A 10,096-nucleotide genomic window follows, 5' to 3' on the forward strand; every position below is an offset into this window, starting at 1 on the left:
TAGCCAAAACTTTAAAACAATAATAATAATAATAATTTCTCAGTAAAGCTTGCAGACCTATGCAAATGTTTTGTTTTACACACAGGGTACATGCTACTGCCACCCAGCATGAGCGAAGCCACCTCCCACCTCCATAAAGTTACAAAGAATTGACTTGAATAATATCTGTTTTTCTGGTGTATCCCCAAATTGCCACCATTAGTGAGAGGCAGCAAAGTACCATTATATTGCCTTTTTCCTATCAGGACCACAAAGGAAAACATATACTTAAAGATGTCTTTTTCCTTCTTATTCCCAAGTAGTCCTGTCCTGATAGGAACAGTTTTTACTAGGGTAGGTTTCAGCAGTTTTTTTTTCAAGTCTTAAATACCGTAGTGTTATGATGAGTTTGATTCAGCAGCTGAAGTAATGTCTCTGAATTTCACTTCTTGAATTTCAGTATCCTTAAGGGTTTTAGGTGGTTGTGATCAAAGCAAAAAGACAATGTTGCATAAAAATACCAAGGGAGTGGATGTAGCTCAGTGGCTGAGTGTCTGCTTCCCATGTATGAGGTCCTGGGTTCGATCCCTGTTACCTCCTAAAAACGAAACAAAACAACCTCATGAAAAAACCAACTCTCATTGGAGAAAGGATGTAGCTTAGTAGTTGAGCGCCTGCTTTCCATGTGTGAGGTTCTGGGGTTCAATTCTGTTACCTCCTAAAAAACAAACAAACACAACAAAAACTGAGCCTCAGCAACCGTTGATACTCAAGTCAGATACCTCGTAAGAGCATCTTGTGCTTCTTGGCCCTGCTAACTAGTACAGAAGAAAACTACTCATTTCAAGTATTTGATTTAAAAATAAGTGCTTTTGTTCAATAGAACTAATGATATATTATAACAATGTATTATGAAAAGCTAAATTATATCATAAATCATTGTAACTACGTAGAAAATACAGAATTACATATCAAAAAGCTAAGAACCGTTATATGGCCTTGCATGAGAGGAATTTGAATGTTAATTAACATGTTTTCCACTTTAAAAATCAGCAATGTTTGTTTTACTGTAGTATTACTTACCATATTACTTAACCATGTTAGCCTTATTTGTATATACAGTCAGTACTGTAGATGACTGAGATCAGATAAATACACATCATTTTAGAATTTTGTCCACCATAACTTGACTGCTCACAAGCAATCAGAAAGTCCTCAAGAAAGTTATGACTGCAGCCCAAGTCATTCCAAAGATGGTCGACATTAGGGTAAATTAGATTTATAATACTGATGTGGGAAATTGTTAATATAAAGGGAATAAAAACATGCTATAGAATTTTTAAAAATCCATGGAAATGTACATCACAAACAGTAACCCCTAAATTAAACTATGGGCTATAATTAATAGTACATTTATTAAAATATGCTTTCATGAATTGTATCAAAAGTATCACACCAATGCAAGGTGTTAATAGGGTGGAATATGGGAACCTGTATTCTATGCATGCTATAGCTGTAAACCCACAACTTCTCTTAAAAAAAAAGTATCAAAAGTTTCAAGCTCATTTCCTTTGAAATGCAAATTTGAGAGTATTGGTGGTAATTTTATGTAAGATTTTTTTTTTAAATGCTATCCAGAAAAGCACTAGTACCATAAAGTGAAAGACAGATCTACCTAAGAAACCAATTCAAGGATTTGAATATGTACCAAGAATGATAATTCTGATTTGTTATTTGTAAATATTCAGATGATCTATATAAAGACTGTTTAAGAAATTTGCTTGAACATCCCTTGATATATCTACTATATTTACAAAGGTAGATATATCTATATATTATCTATATGATAATGTTTAGTATTTGTAAGTAATTTCGTTTTTGAGAATAGTTTTTAAAAACACATGTCTCCTCTATTTTTTTATATCCCTCCACCAGATTTTAAACCCATAAGGGCTGGGATCTTAGTCCTTTTGTGAACTGCTTTATTCCCTAGTGCTTATCACAGTACCTGAAAATACTTTTGAACAGACCTATTTTAAAGATTTACCAATATAATAAAAATGTGTTGGTCAATAAATAAAGGCTTCATATATGTATAATTTTAATTATTTTTATGCTCCTTTTCACTCTCAAATGTGTCCTGATCTGGATGATAAATTATATGGTTACCCCACCTATGAATATAGCCCAGTCTCCCTAGTTGGGTATTTTTTTTCTTTAGATTTATTTTTTATTTATTTCTCTCCCCTTCCCCATCCACCCACCCCCAGTTTTCTGCTCTGTGTCTATTCACTGTGTGTTCTTCTGTGTCCACTTGTATTCTTGTCAGCAGCACCCAGAATGCGTGTCTCTTTTTGTTGCGTCATCTTGCTGCGTCAGCTCTCTGTGTGTGCAGCACCATTCCTGGGCAGGCTGCACTTTTTTTTGCACTGGGCAGCTCTCCTTACAGGGCACCCCTACACAGGGGGCATCCCTACACAGGGGACACCCCTGCATGGCACGGCACTCCTTGCACACATCAGCACTGCGCATGGGCCAGTTCATCACGTGGGTCAGGAGGCCCTGGGTTTGAACCTTGGACCTCCCATGTGGTAGGCGGAAGCCCTAACCACTGGGCCAAATCCACTTCCCCCTAGTTGGGTATTAATGGCTCTCTTCTACTTTCTTTCCTTTTCAGTCTGCTCCCATCAAATGGAACTATTTGCCCCATATGCAAATCTTCCATTTTTCTACCTCTTTGTCTTAATTCATGTTAATTCCCCATCCTCAACCTTCTCCCCATTTCCACCTACTTGTTGCCTTCCTTCCTACCCTTCTCCCCAAGGCCCCAGTTCAAACCACCTCCACTGCAAAACCATCCTGTCTAGATCTCTGTCCCCGTAGCACTTTAAATTCTCTAGGGTAATTTATCACGTTTGATCTATTTCTTTAAGTGTGTGTTTTATCTCTTTTTTCTTTAAAAAAGAAATAAAAAAGTGCAGACAGAGTAGCTCGTTCACCTTTATATCATCCATAGTAGCACAATGCCTGGCACATAATATGCACTCAATAAACATTTGTTAAATACATATGTGAAAGAAAGAACAAACACACAAACGAGTGAACCTGTCAGTGAAACCAGCGTTGAGTACATGTGCTGAACATGGTTACCACTGCTCGCAGGGTTGTAGTGAAACAAAAAGATTTCTGTCTTTTTTTTTTGGTTACATTTGCCAAGGTTGGTAAAATTTACACATTCAAATTAGAATGAGACCTATATACATTAAGCAATTAAAAATCTTTCTTCTTTCGCTCCTCCGATGTGTTATAGTTCATTAGAATGCTTTTTTCTTTCTTTTTAAAATTTTAGATTGCACATAAGTTACATTGAAAATATAGGAAATTCCCATATATCCCACATCACCCTCCCTACATTCACCCCCATTAATAACATCTTTCATTAGTGTGGTACATTTGTTACAATTGATGAACAAATATTTAAGCTTTGCTATCAACCATGGTCTATATTATACATTATGGTTTACACTTTGCACCGCACAATTTTATAGGTTTTGACAAATTGCAATATCATGCAGAACAATTCCAATGTCCCAAAAATGCCCCATATTATACCTCTTCTTCCCTTTCCCTTCCCTCAGAACCTCTGGTGACCACTGTCTTTATATCAATGTTTCAAGTTCTTCCATTACTAGAACAATAATAAGTCAACTTTGGTTCATAGTTTCAGTCCCCCCTTATGTCTGTTCATTCCTCTATCTTGAGGGATTTGTGATTGTGATGCCCAATCTGCTTCCAACTGAGAGGGTGCTTAGATCCCTTGAAGTCAGGGGAGGTCCAGGCATAATGTATTCCTCTAGGTTCTTGACTGAACCTGCAGGAGTGGGCTTTTTTAGGCAGAGAGTGTTTTGGACTTGTGGGGCTATCTTTATTACACTATTATTTACTCCTCCCTTTCCTAATGTTGGGAGAGGGGCCCCAGCTATTTGCTGTTGATTGATTACCCCACACATTAGTTTCTCAGGAGGGCAATAGTGAGGCCCCTTGAGGGTATCTGGGGGCTTTCCCTTGACCCGGAATGAGATCTTGTTCCAATCTCATTCCAAATGGGTTTGTCATGGGGTACTCCTGGCAGTCTTCTTGGTGGTGGTCTTTCCCTTAAGGGGTTTCCAGGTGGGGTTCCATGACCACATGTTTTGTGGCCATGTTTTTCTGCCAGGTCTTAGACTCATCTTCCCTTTTCACACTAATCTGCTTCGCCATGGCATAGATGGATGAAACTGTCTTGCTTGCAGTTATAGATACTCTCTATTTTTTTGGGATGGGCATCATCCATCATTATCCTTTGTTAGTTGTCCTGGATGAGTCCGATGACCTGGAGAGTAGGTATTGGCTGCAACTCTGCTGAAATTCAGGGCTCAACCAGCATATGAACAGGCTGAAGATTTAAGTCTCTGGGACACATATTTAATGGGTATAGTGCTAATTATAGGTTCAAATAAAAGGGGCAGAAGAACCATGTGTAGGAAAATTATAAATGAGTATAACTCTGTTACATTGTATAGTCAGTGGTGCGATTATGTGGGGAGCGGTGCACTGGGGCATGCCTCTATGGATATGAATGTGTTCATGTGGCCATGGGGTGTTGTCTCAATAGGTGGAGACCCACACAATAACCAACAAAATATTATATTCCCACCTGGAGAGTCCTGACCCATTCTCTAATATAGTGAAAGAATCTCTAGAGTACATAGGCAGTGCCTAGCAAAAGAGGACAGACCCATATACCAGACCCTTAATATTAATGCTTATATTTAGGAACCTTATTCTTATAAAAATGAAACTTTGCCTAATAATACATATTGCCTAAGAGTTAACCCCTGAAAACATCCTTGTTACTCAAATGTGGCCTCTCCTTAAGCCAGACTCAGGATATAAACACATTGCCTTCCTCCCAGCATGGGACATGACTCCCAGGGATGGGCCTCTCTGGCACCAAGGGATTATTACCAAGTGCCAACTAGTGATGCATTTAGAAAAAGACCTTGACCCAAAGGGGGAAATATTAAATACAAATGAGTTTTTATGGCTAAGAGATTTCAAAGTGAGTAAGGAGGTCATTCCAGAGGTTATGCTTATGCATGTCTCAAGAGGATCTCACTGACTGTCACAGTAAACTGTGCCTCAAACAGGGGAACTCCTAAGGGCTCTAGAGACATCTGGACACTATAGACAGGGCAGACAACCCCAGGAAACCAGTATTCTGTTGGTGGGCCTACCTTGGAGTATATAATAACATATCTCTCCAATGTAACAGAGTTAGAATGCTTTTGACATCCTGCTACAAAAAGAAGAAAGTTCCAAAGCATCCTGAATTCAAGGTCTTATTTCTGGTCTTGCTTTCCACCAGACAACACACTGAAGTTCTGAGCCAGGGTTCAAGCCAGCCTCCTAGCACTAAAGTGTGAAGCTCATTGTTTGCCCTAGTTTCTTCCAGGAGGAGGAACCGGGTTTTAATCTGATTGGAATTCACACTGAGCTTGAGCACCCCAGATATCATAGTTCAAATTTTTTAGGTCTTCCATAATGTTTAGTACACATTATTCACACATACTACGTGCTCATGACTCAAAAAAATAATAATAATAATAATGTTCACTGAATTAACAAATGAGTGAACAATCTAATCATCACATAAAGCTGGAAGGGCTGCCCTTTTGTCCAGAATTGTGAAGCCTTGAGCCTTCCAGGGATGTGGGAGTGCTGTCATGCTCAGTCTCCCAGCTTTCTAACTTTAGCCACCACTTTAGAGGTAGCACTTAGCTTAAATGACACATATCTACCAACAAGGACTACACTTTCCATAACCTCCGTATGATTCTGGTGTCAAAAACTCATAGCTGAATTAAAACAATGAAATTTCAGCCAGCCAGTATTTGTTACATATTAAGTGTGTATATGCACAATGCTCTGGTAAGGCTTACAAAGATTAAAGAAAAAAAATACCAGGCAACACTGTCCTTGCTGTTCAAGAACTTTAAATTTGGGGGTGAGGTGCAATATTAAGATTTTCACAAAACAAAGAATAAATGCAATATTCTATAAACAACACTATAACAAATTGTGTGGATCGGATAACTAGGAAGTGCTGAGTTCAGAGAAGAAATTGATCAAGCTAGAAAAAGTTTTGAATAGATGCAGTTGGTATTTGTCAGCACATATTGTGCAGGTTGTTTCTGAGGACATATTCAGATGCTGCAGCCTGCATTTCTTATCCTAGTTCCTGCAGTGCTTACAAACCAACATTGGTTCTCGAAGTATCTTGCCACCTCTTCTGGTCCTCCGAGTGGGAAAGTAGGCACCAGCTCCATCAGCTACTTAGAAGCAGGCTGGGGAAGCAGACTTGGCCCAGTGGTTAGGGCGTCCGCCAACCACATGGGAGGTCCGTGGTTCAAACCCCGGGCCTCCTTGACCCGTGTGGAGCTGGCCCATGCGCAGTGCTGATGTGCACAAGGAGTGCCGTGCCACGCAGGGGTGTCCCCTGTGTAGGGGAGCCCCACGCACCAGGAGAGCGCCCCATAAGGAGAGCCGCCCAGAGCAAAAGAAAGTACAGCCTGCCCAGGAATGGCACCACACACACAGGGAGCTGACACAACAAGATGACGCAACAAAAAGAAACACAGATTCCCAGTGCCATGGATAAGGATAGAAGCTGTCACAGAAGAACACGCAGCGAATGAACACGCAGAGAGCAGACAACTGGGGGGGGGGGGGGGAGAGAAATAAATCTTTAAAAAAAAAAAAAAAGAAGCAGCAGGCTGGGCAGAGGGAGTGTTTAAGAAGGGAAGCCAAAGGCTTGTAGTTAGAGTGAGAGGGAGGCAGAGGTGGAAACTGGCAAAAGGATGAATGTTAACAGATATTACAGACAAGGAGAGGCAATAATCAGGAAGCTGCCTCACTAGGTCCTAAATCAAGAAGCTCTAGAAGTTGAGGAAGACAAGTGCAAACTGGCCTGAGTGGTTCTGGACTGTGAACACTGTAGCTGAAAGGTCAAGGTGGAGGAGGGACAGGTATGAAGAATAAAACTTAAGTAACATGAAAAAAACTTATTTGGAGATGTTTGTACTACATAACTTTTCACTCATCACCACCAGTCTCACTAGCCTTTTGCTATTTCTTGTACATACAAAGTATACTCATACCTCAGGACCTTTGCACATGCTAGCCTCCAGGAAACAGTTTTCCCCTGGGTCTTCAAATATTACCTCTTCAGACCATCCTATCCAACATTGCTCCCTACCTATCCCCAGCTTGTCTGAGACTCTACTGAAGACCCCATTGGGTCTGAGAAGACTTTTCTACATCCTGAGGAAGCTTCTCAATGTGCTTGGTGGCATATCATGGGATAAGCTTGATAATTTGGAGAAGCCAGGGAGGACTGGCCTCCATCAAGCAATGGCCATTCAAATGTAGCTCTTTCTGAAATAGTTAAGATGAATAGAAAAAATGGAAAACAGAATGAATTCAGTTTCAGAATAGACTAATGATTCTCTTAAGAACATAGAATTAATAAAAGCATGGGCATTCTTAGCACACCAAAAGATTGGGTGATTTCAAAGGGCAGGGTAATCAAAGTCAAACATTCACAATAGTTCTTAAAGTAGTGAAATACAAAAAAACCATAAAATTAAGGATAGGAACATGCTGAGGTGCTTATTAATTAAGCCCCTTTTTTACCCAGTATGAAAGTTGAGGGAAGTTCAGTTCATGATTTCAAGAGGTTTTGGTAGGTCAGATATGTGTCTATCCCATAGAAACCAAGATAGTGATCTAGAACCTAGAATAAAGGAATAACTCTGGAAAAGACCCTCAATAAAGTAGCAGAAACTCCTCCACCAATTCTGACTCTCCAGAAGAGATTTTTATGACCTCTGCAGATGATTTCTAAATTCCAAACTGGAACAAAATGATTTGACAATCAGATAGATCTATTATAAGCAGGACTTTTTTTTTTTTTTTTAATCTTCATAATTTCCTTCTCTGACATCAACTTATTTATCCTTAGAAAGACTCAAACTTTGGGCAGTCGTACCAGTACCAAAAGGTGAAACAATTTTTTCCCATGTCCATCACACATTGCCTCAAACTCATGGGGCTGTCTAAAATTTCTACTGGGAACTCCAAAAGCATACATCTTGGTAACTGTACTGGATCTAGACTTTAAGAAATGGATAACATTTTAGAAGAATGAAGGGACATGGCATGAAGGCATAGGTCCATGGAACACAAAAGCTAAATTTTGGGTAGCTTATTCCCATTTCAGTATATTAAGGAAGATAGCTAAGATTAATTCTTTCAGTCAATAAATGATTACTGGAGGCCTATTGTGTGCTTGGCATCATGTCAGGTGCTGGGACTATTTACTGGACAAGGTAGATCCCATCCCATCCCATCTTGTATGTTTTCCATAATAGACATGGAGCTTACATTGAAGCAGGTGAGTTGTAAAATAAACATAATAAATAAGTAAAATATACAGTATATTAGAAGGTGATAGCTGCTATGGGGAAAAAAGAAGCAATGGATATGAATAAGGGAGATCAGGAATATGGGACTGGAAGCCTGAGGTACTGGTGGAAGACTTTATTGGGAAGATACATTTGAGTGGGACTTGAAAGGAGAGGGAGGAAGGCATACTGTTATCTGCGATAAGACTTTTCCTAAAGTAGGTGTGCCTGATGGGTTTATGGAAGTGAACAGAGGAGAATAAAAGACAAAGTCAATCATAGAATACACACTAAGTTTGGTCAATCACAGGACACACACTAAGTTTGAGGATTCCAAGAAAGCTTTTCAGAGGGCAGAGTTATACTGGAGAGAAACAGGAACAAAAATTGGATGGAGGACTTTGATCGCTAGGCTGGGAAGTATGAAGTCAACCTGCACATTCAATTTCTACTTACTGAGTGCCTACGGTGTGTCAGGGCACTTGCTAGGTATAATAAACTAAATTAATAAATGGTCAGCCTGAAAATTGAACAGGTTCGATGTGGCTCGATGTGGCTCACAGATGCATTTTCCATGAAACACCCCAGAGGTTGTCAACTGTCTTATGGATGATATTAAAAATCAGCCACGCCTTCAACTAATGGTGACATCTGGGGTCAAGACTCCATGCTCTATGGAGCAAAAACCTGATTTAACAAGGACTCACCCTCTACTTGTGCTTGCCAACGAGGTCGACTTGAGGCCTGCACCCTGTGGATGCGCAGTGCTCTTTCTGGAGCAGCTTGGGCTCCACTTCAGGGCCCCAAGCCAGGGTGGGGTGTGTGTGCTTCTGTGCACAGCGCCGGGAGTTCAAGGGCAGGCCTGGATCCCTTTTCTTAAGCTTGCTCAGATCTGCAGCCAGCTTACCCACTTAGGAAGTCACCCTGCCCTTGTGGAAAACAAACATTTACAAATGATGGCCCAGAATTTTGCTCTGGCTTCATTTAGGGAGGCCAAACTATTCCAAAGGCAAAGCCAACCAGCGGTGGAGGACAGAGCGAGGCATTGCGTTCCCTGAAAGGAGCATAGGCTGGGCCTCTCCCATGGGCCCATGATTACAAAGTTAGGGGGTCAAATGAGGTTGATCTCCCCACCTGCCTTTCTCTTCTTTGCTCTGATAAAAAACAAGATTCATGGTGTTTTCCTTCATTTTACCTTCATTAATGTTATTTGGTCTGGCAAAGTTTGTTCCACGAGCGCCACTGATGGGGAATGTTTTCTTTACCAAAGTTCACGATTCTCCTATTCAAATCACTAATTTCCGTGGTTTCACTTCAGTGCTTTAGTGCTCCTTTTTCCTTTCAGGAATGAGCTCAATTATCAACCCCGAGTGAATCCTGAAACCTGATTCAGTCTTCTTGTGATCATTAAAGCAACTGGGGCTTTATAAATGTCACTGAAGAAATAGTCAAACCCAAACTTCTAGAGGCTGGCCAGGCAATAATTTCCTCCTGTGAACTTGTGGCTTGTTATCTTTCGAATATTTGAAGCAGATCAGTGGGTCGGTGGTCATTGTGGGTCCTAGGGGGTTAAGATTTTACCGACAAAAACATTTGTTATACTACTTGGCATG

This window comes from Dasypus novemcinctus, chromosome 10 (assembly GCF_030445035.2).
Source record: "Dasypus novemcinctus isolate mDasNov1 chromosome 10, mDasNov1.1.hap2, whole genome shotgun sequence".
NCBI lineage: Eukaryota > Metazoa > Chordata > Mammalia > Cingulata > Dasypodidae > Dasypus > Dasypus novemcinctus.